The sequence below is a fragment of the Battus philenor genome, unplaced genomic scaffold, assembly GCF_028537555.1.
Source record: "Battus philenor isolate CCGP_79_NKW_IND1 unplaced genomic scaffold, ilBatPhil1.0.hap1 SCAF_10, whole genome shotgun sequence".
NCBI lineage: Eukaryota > Metazoa > Arthropoda > Insecta > Lepidoptera > Papilionidae > Battus > Battus philenor.
In genome coordinates this window covers 5892003-5907086 of record NW_027181662.1, presented here as the reverse complement: position 1 = coordinate 5907086, position 15084 = coordinate 5892003, and the positions used below count along the sequence as shown (strand labels likewise).

The 15084-nt window shown below is 32.0% G+C and overlaps 1 protein-coding gene across 1 annotated transcript in view; it reads left to right on the top strand.

The window, feature by feature from the left end:
* The window catches only part of Cad99C (cadherin-99C), a 188138-nt gene that overhangs the window by 60435 nt on the left and 112619 nt on the right, over positions 1–15084 (top strand). Inside the window, exon 2 of the mRNA XM_068767495.1 lies at positions 11353–11402. The gene's annotated coding sequence lies outside the window, so the exon portion shown is untranslated. The remainder of the gene's footprint in view (positions 1–11352; positions 11403–15084) is intronic.

The following is a 15084-nucleotide window of genomic DNA, read 5'->3' as shown; positions in this document are numbered from 1 at the left end:
ATTAAGATTCCATCTGTACAATTTACCACCCAGCTAAGCGTTACAAATTGGAACGGCTATTATTTACAGTAATACTAGTTTTAATTGACAGTAAACACATTTGAGAATAGAGGATTCATTTCATTAGACGTTATTATGGCGGCCTCACATCCCGTAACCAGTTCCCGCATGGTACTCATCTGTAAATGGTTTGATTTGCATATTTGAATGTACGTACGGCTTATTAATAGCTGGAACTCGGCCGTTGGTCTTAGTTAAATAGACAGTTGTACAACCGTGGCTTCCTCTTATGTTTATGAATGTCTGCGTTAATATATTTAAATAAGAATCGATTAGTATTCGATTAACTCGATTAGTTTTTTAAATATTTTTTTTCAGTTTTACGATTCTTTTTATGTATTAATCAATATAGTTATTTTGAATAAGAGTTTAGATTGAAAAGGTTTTATAGCGAAGTTACGATTAATTTTAAACCGAAATCGTTTCGATAGTGCTGACGTATGTCAAAATGCAGTTCGAATTTTACTTTATAATCTGTTACGCAGTCACACACAGCAGCCCTTAGTGAAGACCGGTCCAGACAGGCCCAGTTTCATTTCACGGAACGCGAGAGCGGCAACTTGCTCGGACGGATTTGTTGCGATTGCCATACTCATTATTTACTTACATTCATTATTTATTACTGTCAAACTCTGTACAGCTTTATTGTCTACTCTGTGATCAATTGTTAAGTGCGTTTATGATGTATGATTAATGCGTTCTTTAATAGAGTGTGGAATATACAGGTTATTTTGTAAATTTTGACGCAAACGTTTGAAGCGAACAAGTTTATATTGTTGTCACGTAGGCAAAAAATTATAATTTAAAATGTGTTACTTTGCATAATTGTATTAATAAGTTACCATAATATTAAAGTAAAGTCTAAGTATTAAAATTATTCAATAATTTTTTTTTGAAGTTCTCGGATGAAAACTGCCAAATGTTCTTGAAGAGAATAAACTGTCAATGAATAAGTTCGACAATATTTCACTATTTGGTCAAAGATACTGAACAGTAACTTAAAAAGTGTAAAGTGAAATGATAAAAACACAAAATAAAATCGTAGAACGTGCACCGTTTTTTGGATTAGTGGTGAAAATACAAAAACTAAGAAAATCGTTTCATTTATAGCTCTTTTGTATTAATAATTTATTAACCCGAAACTAGATTAAGTTATTTGAATGAAATCTTGTATGATAAAGAAATTTTCCAGCGTTTAGCAACAATAAAGCTCTATATTTATATGTTAATTTGCTTATTGTGCGAGTTCGTTCCCCTGAGGCGATTCAAATAGATCGCCTAATGCACCTACGATGCAAATAGTCGGATCATCTAATATATTCCGGTCAGATTCCGACAATAGTTTAACATTCCGACGTATTTGTAATGTCTTGAATTAAGCAGGCTTAATGTTTGTTCAAGTCTCTGGTATGAACTAACTTTAAAAGGAATTTATACCGAAGTTTTTTTCGGATTCTATAATGGGTTTCCATGTCTTATTCATTCACATTATCAGTATAATCAAGACGATAAAAATAGTTTTAAAATAGTAAGAACACAGAACATAAATTTTAAAATGTTGAATAATTTACAAAACTTAGTAAATTGCAATGGGAGTAGTTATTTATAATTTATACCTGTTAAGAAAATACTGACATATTATTATTTATTATTGCAATCAGCTTTGTCAAAATTTGCCTAAACTTTATAAATGGCTTACACGGTATACATCGACATATTAAAATTGACCTAATTAGTTAAGAGATATAGCATAAGCACATACAAGACAAGTTAACGCGAATAGCTTTTGTATTCGGTCAGATTAATATCTTCTATTTTTAAACATTTCATGCACGATTGTGTGTGTATGTATAAATAAGCTAAGAAGCAAATTTATTGTACATTGTCTTTACGCACAAAGAAAATTAAAACAACCCGAACCCTCATTAATTGAAATTCAATACCTATTAACGCCTAATAAAATCTTACGTGTATATATATATTATATTTTTTGTCAATAATCTGCCTTGTAAAGATATTTCTGTTCGCATGCATACTTGTTATTTTATTATATTTTACTATACTCAGATTCGCTTTCGTTTATCTTTTCTTATAATTTAAATTAATAACAATGTGTACTTCGTAATTGTCGTTTTGTATAATTATATTACTGTATTGTATAATCTAATTTTGTTGTGTTGATTGTCAGCTGCGAAAGACATCAAAATGAACGAAAAAATAACGTATCGATGCATGTCTAAATTGTTTTATTATGATAAATTAGAAAGTTATAATTTGCAGAAAAGCTATATAGCTTATTATAGTAAAGTCTAAAACAATCCATAATGTAAACGGAAGAGCGTATTTAAAAGTAATTAAAAAAGTTTAGGCGCGCTTCTACCTGACACGCGGAAGATGCGTCTGAGAGGCTGGCCGCGCCTGTGCCATTGACCCACAACAACTTTTTGTACGTATAACGGAGCGGCACACTTGATTTCTTATTGACATCATACTTAATGACTTCCCACTATGGGTTTTTGGTGCTTCTCCATACGTCACAACGCCGTTATTGCCCGTGTCTTATTGACTTTAAAATATCTATGTTTCGTCAGAACACGCTACATTAGATTTCAAAATTTTTCGTAGGCTTTTTATTTTTATTGATGATAATTGTTATGCTGACATGTTGTTTGCTTGTTCTTACTGTTATATCGTAAATAATATTACGATAAACATGTGTTTTGTGAAAAATGAAAAGTTAATATCAGGAGTTTTACCCCTTCTACATTACACCTTTTCTTACACTCTTCTACTACAGAATTGACCCTTTAATATTTCCATTAAACATTTAGGTGCAGGCGATTATAGTTAGTATTAATTAAATTATGATAGATATTCAAGCTAAACGTGTCTCTTAGTAATAAACTTTTTTAATTATATTATTCCTCATAAATTTACTTACTAATTGAAGATACTTGTACTTTGTACCGATATCATTTTTAACGTGATTTAATCTTGCAAACAGGTGATTGTAAAAGAAGGCTATATTGATTATTTTTTTACCGAAAATACGCTGTTGACTTACGGGCATTTACAGATTTACCTCATTTTAGATAGCAAAGTTCGAATGTTGCCTGGGGAAACCGGGCTTGGACTATATTATTATCAATACCGAATTGGACATTAACTATTAATTTTTGTATTTTTGATATTTTTAATTTTTTTGGTAACTTACTATCATAAGATATGTCTTGAACTCTTTTCTCATATATATTTATCTTTCATGTTTTTGTAGTAACGAGTAGAAGAAATTCGTCATCGACGTGTATAATTTTTAGTTATTAAACGTTGAAAATACGAGAGTAAGCTGACATTTTAGGTCTTAATTTCATGAATTTAAATACAGTATAGTAATGGAATTAATATTAATGAGCTTGGATTTCATTGTTATGTAATTTATTTGACATATCGAATCAAGAATGATGAGATCCGTAGATGAATGAAAGCTTATCGGATTAGCAAGAAGAAGAACTGGAGCACAGGTGGTGGTTGGGTCTTTGAGGTTTTGGCGTGGAGGCTTTGGGCCAGCAGCGTTTTTCAGGTCTTCGTAAGACGGTAATCTATGTTTAGCGGTAGACATACCGCTGAAATGATGTCTATATCCATAGTGTAAGCGTTTTTATAGTCCATAGTGAAGCAATTTTTATTGTTTTTTTTTTTGGTTTTTCTTAGTCGTATGCAGAGTATCCGTGAACGAGACATATAAATGGATGATTGTATTGTCGTCTACCGTTGAATTTACGGTCACACCTTCACTCGCAACTGTTTTTTATGAAGAATAAACGAAGAAAAAATATATAAATCTTTTGTAATTACTATTATTATTCCATTTGTTATTGTTACGAGATTATTTTAAAATTACCTACAATTTCAGTTGTTTTACTTTAAATCGTACTTGTCGCCTGTGTCTCAACACAAAATTACGCGACAGGCCTGAGTTGCGTACTGTAGTAAGCTGACCATAGTGAGTCAATACAAAACGCCGTAAGCGACAACACAAGTTTTAATCAAAACAAGATCCAGGCCTAAGGAAATAATGTTCAATTTGTTCGATCGTGATAAGTTTCAAAATAACACAGTAGCGAGTTTATGAAATTGTTGTTCTATGTGACAGAAATAAAGTGTGATTTTATATAAATTATGTTACAGTATCTAGATTGTAGATATCTGTGGGAACGAGACGCTCTGAAAACTGCGGGCTCGGTTTACCGCAAAACATGGGGAAATGCTAAGGAATAAATACGTTTATAGGTTTCGTTCTAGCATTGTTTCTGTGCTAATAAGTGGTGAAGGCAGACATTACATTGTTTTGCAGATTATTTTTATGCATTTTAATAATTTATAGCCGTTCCATAAATAGTAACCTAGAGCAATTTCGTTTTGAATAACTTATAATATACTAAACTACTTAAGATAATATTCCGATATTTTATTATGAGTAAGGGAATTATTTTTAAATTCTTTTATTCATTTTATTTTAAAGCTTTAGCTAGAATAATAATATAGGATATATATATATATATAGGATGTATTAAAATTTTTCTTATATGAAACTGAATAAATAAGTTGACAAGTTGTTGTTTAACGCATAGCACTGAAGACGTTTAGCTTGGATCTTTTTACAGTAATTAAGCAGAAACGTTCAAAGGTGCCTCTAGACGGACTGCTACTTGTTTTTTGGCCGGGCTCAGAAGCCGCATTTTAAATCACTTGGACAGGCGCACTATAAAGTGACTGAGTGCATTCCTTTAGCATTTCAATGAGAATGCCTGATAAGAAAATATAACAATCATTTGCGTCGTATATTTTGAAAACCTTCAAACTGTGTATAAATGTTTGACTTGCGATCGTTGATCGTGGGTTTGTTTTTCGAGGTACAATCTTATATAATTCACTCTTTGTGCATTAATTATACAGGATTTCCAATATTTACAAACAAGCTACTAGTAGATGGGCAACAGCGGCCTGGTACATCTTTGAGATAGGCTTATGCTTAGCAATGGACATGTATGGGCTTGAACGACTACGAAGATGTATAGTTTGAAATAAATTACGTTGACTATTACCTTTCTGTGTGTATATGAAAATGTATTATATTGCTCAAATATTTTTCTGAGTTTTCAAGAAAGTGATCACACTTTATGTTTATACTAACATACACAATGTAAATACTAAAAGCGAAAAGATTTTGCATACTTAAGACTCGATTTCATCGTTTCAAGAATTTATTTCTATAGGCGTTTATAAAAATGTGTTAAGAATAGGATCTCAGATTATGTTTAGAAAACTTCTTTTGCTAGATATAAAAAAAATAAAAAAAAAACATTTGCGTACTAAGGTAACTACGCTAGAAATAACTTTATAGAGGATAACACTGCACAACTTAAAAATAATGTGTTTGCTTCCAGGCTATTTTAATGTTTACTAAACATCTAATTTTCGCCAGTTATTTTTAGATATGACGCATTTATAATCCAAACGGGTGTTAAACGTCGTTAGAAAGATATTTTATTCATCGTATATTGAATAAAGAAGATTTAAATAATAATTAGAAATTGAATTCTAAATGCCATACAATCAAAAGATTTTCCCTGAGAAATTTAACTAAACTTCACGTAGTAACTTGAATAATGCAGTTATATCATTAATAACTTAAACATGGTCGTGAGTGTGCATTAATATGTTTGCCTAGCTCAGAAATTACGCAGCCACGAACCGGTGTCACGTCATACATTCATCAAAAGCGTGTCCCTAATTTATTTCCTCGCCCACGAAGCCTACTTAATTAAATAAATTATATATTTAACTTTGTTTAACCATTTCTTTTGAGTTCGTTAGTATTATACTTCCATATATCTATTAATACATTACATTCTAAATTCATTTTCTTTCATTCATTCATCATTACATACATTATAAATTCGTTATTAGCTGCCAATCAGGTTCGACCTTCTCGGCAACTTAGTATTTTTTTTTATTAATTCTAATTTATATCACTACTTTTTTTTACAATATTTATTTTTCGCTTAAACTAAACGCAGACAGTTGGGAGAGGGTTGCCGCTATTTGATACGGATCTTTCTTCTCCCAGCTGCGAGGCACGACAGCGTTTTATAATTTTTTACAATATTCTTATACACTTAAAATTTATACATATTAACAATACAATTTGGAATACTCAATAATATATTAGTTGCTACATTATTTTATTTCAAGTCGTTGCCCAAGCGCTACAGACCGTAACATAGTATATTAATGATAAAAGTGTTTTGAAATACAACCCTAACGAAAGCTTCCTCACAGGAGCAATTACATCGGGTCACGTTTTGTAGCTTCTTATTATTTTAATTCGAATACGTATCCTCAAAGAGGTTAAAGCTTAGTTTGTGCATCTAACCCCGTGAAATGGTTAATGAATCAATACTGATTGGGCACGGAGTCCTTGTTGATAATAAAATATTACCTTATGAACTCGCTTTCACGTATATGTTGAAGAAATATCTTAACCGGTGTTTTCAAAAATCGTGTGTTATCAGCTTTGTTGACAACACTAATATATTTATGGCGAATAAAAGCAGACTTTCGTTAAAACAATTGTGGACGAATAGCTACGTATCAATCATTAGTCTTAAAAATGGCTTGACAGCGAATGCATTATGCTCATTCGACCAATGCAACATCGTGACTGATAAATCCGCACGGTCAGCGATTCTAACGGCATCGCCCTTCCTCTGCAGTTAATTACTTTTTTAAATAATCGCATATAAAAACATGTATCTGCCACCATCGTATCTATGTTACTAACAACGTTTTAATAGATCCGAACGCTTCCGCGGTTCAAGCTAATACTCTTATTTCTGTGCGGACAATGAAATGCTATTTGTATCCATAAACATTGGTTTACTTTCAACAAGTTTCAAAAATCAAGCGATTTTAAGAAACTGAGTAACGCCAACATTTACTCATACGTACGCTAATTGCGGTTGCGTTTGTTGATTTTCTTTTAATTATATTCGTATACCAATATTTGTTACGTAAAGCACTTTAGAAAGAGCAATGATTGCGTAGTTGTAAAATGGTTGTTGTAGATCACGGGTTTGTGCCCTGGCACTGTAAAATGTTTAAGATCATTGATGGTCAGAAATGGCATTGATAACTGCATATTTTAGAGTCAAAGATCTTAAATATAAGTGACGTCAACTAGTCTAAACTGTCTTATATCGATAAGCAATCGATTGTTTATTATAATAATTTATGAAATAGCAGATTTTTAATATCCTTACATCACCCATTACTGACTTTTGTTAAATTTAAACACAAAAAAAAAATAAACATTTTTAATACAAATAGAAGTGTATACATACTTGAAGTCGTTTAATTTATATATAACGATTACCATGAAAATTAAAAGTAAATGTGTATTTTTTTTGACGGAGAAAGCTTATATGAATTTTAATTTTCCCCAAGATGGCGGTGAAACCTTAATAGATTAATAAATTTATACCGTTCAATCGATCACCTTAAAGATTGGTAGCTGCTTATGGTACAATCTATTGATGCTATTATCAATTAGACATGAGTAGTGGAAGGTCAGCGGTTTTGCGATAGTAGGTCGCGGGTTCAATTCCTGGGATACACACACATACACCACAATCGTATATAGTGTGAATTATGCATTAGTTATAATAGATTTCCACTGCTCACAAACGAGTAGATGTACAGCAGCGTCCTATGCATTCCGTAATACATAACTACGATCGCTAAACCGCCTACCAAGCGAGGCGATTATGGTATATCTCCTTCTCTCCCTTCAACAGTACCAGCACCGTTTATAAATATTCGACAATGATGCCTGTATATGTTACGGTACCACAGTACAAAGTTCAACACTTACTCAGATACTATTACCGATTCGAATCCAAAAGACGTAACCACGTGACCCTTTGCGAATACTTTGATATACCACCGCTTTATAATATTATACTTCAAAAACGAATCTTCTTTGCGGAATATCTTTTGATGAGCAGGACTCGGCACATTGTCTTAAACCTCAAGGCATTTAACGGTTTGTAGCGCTTGGGCAGCGACTTCAAATAAAATATAAAAAATGTAAAGTAGAAATGAATGTAGAATTTAGTGATAGTCATTAACTGTATTTACTGTTACGTATAAGAAAAATTGTAGGCGATAAAAAAGAGCTGTCGCGTGACTCGCAGCTGGGAGACGAAAGATCCGTAGCAAATAACGGCTATCCATCTCCCAAGTGTACGCGCTCAGTAAACGCGAAAAAAGACATTGTAAGCAAAACACCCCGGGGATACAAATTAGAGTTAAAATGAGCTGAAACGACGACGTGAATAACTAAAAAATTAAGTAAATTTATAAAAGTGCGAACCACTATAAGGAAAAATTAGTGGCAGGATTAATTTTTAATTTCTTATTACCTATAGATAATAGATAGATATATGAAATTGATTTAGTTAACAGTTTTCGATAAAAAGTCGCCGGATTTTTTGCATATAAAGATAACCCGTAAAAAATTGTTTATGCTGTAAACTATGCGTACGAACAGAGGCAATGTACAAGATATAACAACTTACATATGTATTACGTGAAACATTGTTGAAACTTAATTTAGCCGCTCACGTATGACATTGAGTCGGGTTTACGTGGGTCACGTAAACTGTGATCACGTTTCCACGATCGAGATGTTCCGTTCAAGAAGCTATGTTGTTTTGCAATTATTTCTTTTTGTATGTTTTTATACTAAGATTATAAAATTTAAATAACTTCATTGTCAAATTGTTATTTTAATTATTAATTTAGATTTTATCTTAAAATTTATGTAACGAGATGTTAACATCATTATGGACCTTACTACTGGACATAAGCCTCTTCTCATAAGGCTTACATCCAACGTTTTCTAACGAGCTTATCAAAGTCAGTTACAACGGGGACTCCCCTTGTGGGTGAATTTCTTACGTTGCGCTTTCCGGTGCTTCCTCTCCACTTCAGAGCCTTAAAGCCCTTGCGGTCATCGTTCTGTGCGCTATGTGGCCTGCCCTCTGCCAGTTCAACTTACGTTACTTGTCGGTTAAGCTGTATTAAAATAACTTGCATAAGTAATAAACAACATTTATTTTTTCGTAAAATTTTGATGCAAAATGCAAAGTTGCATCGAATTACTCTTTTCGGACGATGTTACTTGAATTTGATAAATCTCAATGTACGTGAGTTGTATATAAAAAGGTAGCATTGTCATTCGTAAGCTTCATTGACGTGAAGTGCCTTTGTATTGGTAATGACATGATTCACAAAAAGGAACGAACCGACTGAAGTGTCCGCGTCACAGCCGTCGCAGCTTCGTAGCTGATTGCATCGAAGCTTTTGCTCCGTATAAATTATTACAGGCCGCCGGTACGGCGTTCTAATGCAAAAAGTCATTCCTCTTCCCATAGTAATCTAACGTACCCGTCTTGAGTTCAAATAGCTCGGCTTTATATATATTTCATTCGAATCAGATTCGCACGTGTACGTGCACTGCTATGATTTTATCCTTTCATTCCTTTCAATGCGTATACGCCATGGAGGCAATTGTTGTGGAATTTATTGTAGCTTTATTGGTATCGACGAAACACATTTTATTACCTTTCCTTTCATCTTTTCCGTAAACATGGTTAACCGTGAAATATTTGTACGTTTTTTAAACAATCGGAGCCGGTAAGCCGTTATATAATAAAAAAATGTCTTAAGAACCCAATAAAAGATCGTTTAATATCGTACATGCTTTTAAAAATTCATGAGTAGCATCAATTATTTTTTATATAAAAATAACAAGAAAAAGAAACGTGAAGCAGAAAAATTGATATTTTTTTTTAAATTACGCAGCACTATACAAATAGCCAGTACGAAATACGGATATTTATTATAGTCATTGGTCCACCTTTTATTGAGTTCGCTTTAATATATATCGAATAATGTGCATTTCTATTGTTTGAATATAGTTAAAAGCAATATTTTCTTTCGTTTAAATTTAATATTTGGAACATCCACAACATAATTCTACTCCTGAATGTTATCTTTCTATAAATATTGTCTCCTTCCTTAACGTTATGTATCAAAATAATTCGAGTAATTTGTACTTCTCTCATGATCACGTGATCAGCTCCCAACTATTGTTGCTTAGATGAATCAATTTAATTTTTGACATCCTTGATACTGTTTTGTTCTTAATGCTCTTGTTAAATGGTACTGCCTATGAATGTTGTCCCATTAAATTACAATTGTTGAAATATTGCTCGAAAAGATTTCAAAAAGCTTCAAGTTGTTTTCGCAGATAACACAGAGCGTAGTAAATATATTTTAATATTGATGCAAGACATATGTAATACTAGAGGACTGTTTAGTTTTTTCCTTAATAAACAAGGAAAAGAGTGCAAAAAATAATAACGCCGCGATTCCTTATAAACACGGGACAGGATGTCTAAAGCTCGACAAGTCAAACGCCATATTGTTCTGATCCGGCTTTGAGAGTTGTAAAAAGATTGATATCGATTGCATTATATCATTGCAGTTGTCAGCAACAATTCAATCTAGTTTAATGGAATGTTATAATAATGATTATGATTATAAACGTCAACTGATGTGTGTTTTTATATTATTTTCCAAAAAAATTGTAATAGAAAATGTAACATCAGGTTTAAGTTTGAAAAATTACAGTTTTAATCTGTATTTTTAATATCAATTTTTTCTACCTTCATAAATAGACATATGTGTTTGATGAATTTTTTTTATTGTGCTTATTAGGTACTCGTCTAAATCACATTTTTTTAATATTTGGTAAATTTTTAATGACTTGGCATTTAAATGCTGCTTTTTATATACATTTAACAGCGATGATGTAAGGTTATCATCAATTAGCAGTACAATAATTTAAATTACAATTTGTTTAGTATTGCAGAAGATTGAACATTATCCTCACGTTCGGTTCATTCAACTACCTTAATATATTTAATAAAAATATATATGTCAAAACAACCTTTGCCGGTTACTTATTTTCATATAAATCTTTAGTACTTTTGATAAAATGTCGGGATAAATCAATAGACAGAGCGTGGGAGAGTTTACGGTAGCTCTATACGACGATATAACTTAGATAAGGATATTTCTCTCTATATATTCTGTACTGAAATTCAATCGATACCAATTACTAACAATTTACAATGTTAATGTAAATCTATTTATTGTTTTCAGATTCCAAGATGGCGGTGAGATTATGAGACCGGACCACAAACGACTTTTAGGTGAGTCCGGAATGTAAATTTGTTGTGCAAACATGCTCGAGCACATAATGGACCCATTATGGCATTTAATCTACATGGATGAATGCCCTGTTGGGTAAACTTTGGGTGTGGCGACGGCGAACTCAAAGCTAAGAAATTATAGCACGACCCACGCTTCCTCAGTGACAGAATTAATTCACTTGATTATATTGTCATGGTTGGCGATGATTTATTGCGTTCTACATAAGGGCATGTACGGAAATGGAGCTTTTGGAGTTCAGGATTGCTTCGCTGTGATCCAAAAACGAAATATTAGTGCGACTAAACGATTAGAAGGTTGTAACGTAAAATCGATTCTTTTACTAAAATAATACTCTCTCTACAATGACTAGATAAAAATTCATGTCATATTTTAATCACGATACATTATAAACTAAAAATATATTTTAAGATTTATACATATATGTAAGGCGGAAATAAAAAAGACGAAAATTTCAAAAATTTCGAAAAGTTTTGAACAAACTGATACATTTAATAAATTTCTCACATTAGACATATGTTTATTTAATTACTTTTTATTTTAAAATAAAATAGATTATGTGTTTAAAAAAACTTTTTTTTACAAATCGATTCAAAATTTAACAAGGTTGTTTGTTTTTAGTGTAGTAATAGTGTTTTGCTGATAACAAACCATAACATTTTGGAATTAAAACGTAGGTAATATTAAATTATGAAAATACCTCTTATTTGCTTACGCATCTTCAGTTAAAGATAGCTTTTAAACTTTTTTTTCTTTATTAACAAATAATTATTTTATATTTTAATTGTAGATTTTGTCTTTTTACAATAAATCAACCGATGTAGATGCTTTATCTTATTTCACCTGCTTACTTTTTAGAGAATTTCTCTACTTGTGCTTTATTTTTATTGTAAATTATATGTTTATCCAAATTAAGAGATGTTTTGAAAGTTACCCAGATATGACGCATTCTCTATTTGGTTAGATTTAACACGGTAAACACATAAACGTCCGTAAATTGGTGCCGGTGCTTGGAACGGTTCCTTCACGGTTATTTGTAGGTGTTACCAATATTGGCCGAAGGGCTTTTGTTAACGGCGTCTTGTTGCAGGTCTGGTATATTATCAATAGGTTACAACTAGTGCCTGTAGAATTACCGATATCGCAAGGACTGGTAAAGGCATTTCCGGTGGCGTTACTAAAACGAAAAAAAAAACTATATTCTGTTTAAATAGAATTGGTTTTATTCACTCACATCTTTAACATTTATCGTGTATGAAGGTTATTACTTTTTGTTTTTAACACCGATCGTATAAATGATTAGTAAATCAATTACATAGGTAAAATACCCTGTTAATGTCGGTTAGTTATCCTTTATAAATACTATGCATATATTTTATAAATAGACAATTTGGAATAATTTTTCAGCACTACGTTCTACGGGTTTTTATGGCGGAATGTTGGTAGCATCGGTATAGTTTTTGTTCTACAGAAGAGAACTGTTCGTTTAATTATTTTAATTCCCCCCCCCCCCATATTGGGAGCCTCTCGGTATCCCCTATCATATTTATGGGACATGGAATAACAATCTAATTATAATATATAACATCCTTAATTAAAATTCTTTTTTACTTTCACGATTACACATTTTTTGCATATTTACATAAGTTTCTATTTTGTTTATTATAGCTTTATTTATTTCAAATTAGTGTTTTTTGTTTGTTCAATTATAAATAAGCTAAAGCCTCAATAAAGACGCTATATATAAGAAGAATCACCATGTATTAGGTACATGTTATGTTAGGATAAGAAATAAAAGGTAAGCTTGTTACACCTTTCTCTTGGCTTCATAAAATATGCACTGTATATATACACTCCCGTGTATTTTGCATATTGTGTTTCTGAAAATTCATGTAGTAATTTTACGTTCATTAAACTAAAAATTTTCAAATCCTATTAGGGTGAAAAAGATTTTAAGGTTATTAACCTTGGTCATGAAGTATTCTATTTAATGTATATTATGAAAGTACAATAAAATATAAACGGATTGTGTTTGTAGATTCTTTTTGGAATAGGACGCGTTGAGAATCCTTATAGATAAGTTGAGAGATGTCATTACAGGGGAGTTCAATCTGATTTTGGCTTCTATTAAAATGGATTCTTCAGGCAATCTCCTCACGCGCTATAAGTTTTTCAAAAAAATCCTCAGTAATATATACGAAATTGGTATGTAATGTTACAATTGAACGATATGTAGATAATTAAAAATTCTGATACACCTGCTTACTTAAGGTGTGTACATTATACGCAATATTAATTATGTAAAACAGTAAATAAGTAAGAAAAATAGGTAGAGATCTAATAATCATACCTAAATGTCACAAAACGAAAATAAAATTAATACTGAACCTAGAATATGTATCATATATATATGGTACATACACAGCGATACGCCAAAGATGTATGTATGGTCTGCAAATATCGATTTAGCTTTATTCTTGTACTTTTTTAATGATTGTCATGTCAATTCGTAATGGATCACCGGTAACTTGTTTTCAAATCCTCTTCAATGTCCGTCCACACTAAGGGAATGAATTAATTAGTGGGTTGACGATGTAGCTAGTGTATTCGTTATAGTGTCAATGTAAAAAGATTAATCTCATTGTAGTGATACAAATTTATTCCTTGAGCTAGTGAATGGTAGTGAAAAAATTCATTGTGCGACATAGAATGCATCACTACTTGTAACGTATTCACAATGGAAACTTTTTGCTTAACGTCTATTCTTATGTCCAAGTACAAGTTATCAGATAACATTGAATACGTCTTTATTGACGGTGACAAGTACATGTGTTAATTAATTTGCACAATTCTATACAATGTTCAGGCCACTTAACGAGCCATGAAGTGGGTTATAATTTATACCTCTCTACGACGTCGAATTAGGGATGAGGTGAATTATATATGAATGAAATAAGTAATAGTTCGGCGTAGCAGTGGGCAAGTAACACGGTGATGGCCATTGAGGCTTTGAGGTTCTAGAGTTGAGACCACGGACCAGCAAGTGGACGAACTAGATAAGGCTCTTGGTTGATGCTGGATGTAGGTCGCTCTCAATAGGCTCCGGAAACCAGCCAGAGAAGACTTGTGTTGTTAACACACACGCAACGCACACACACAAACATTAATATATATATATATATATATATATATATATATATATATACATATTGATAGTGGAATCGGTTTTGTAAATAGCCTAGATCAAAGTCTAGTTATTTATAATTAAGAATTAAAATTATATCTTCACCGTTGTATACGGTGTTGCTCCTTGGAGCAAAGCAGCCAAGCTCAATATGAGCTCAGCGCACGGCTCTTCTTTTACTCTCCGTGCCAATTTGCACACATCTACTTAAGTACGATTTTGCAATGGTCTTTTGTGATCCGATCATCCTAAAAGCTTGGCTCTTAATCTAAAGCTAGTATCACAATAACTCTCTCCATAGCAACGTCTCTATCGCATAACGTGGTCATAAGAACTAAATATTTATGCGCGAACACGATTAGAAATGAAATAAAAATTATAATGATCTATTTTTTAAGAAATTGCTACGATTGCCGTTACATTTTCCATTACACCGGTTAACAAAGCATTATATCAGCTAAATTGCCTCATTGACTACC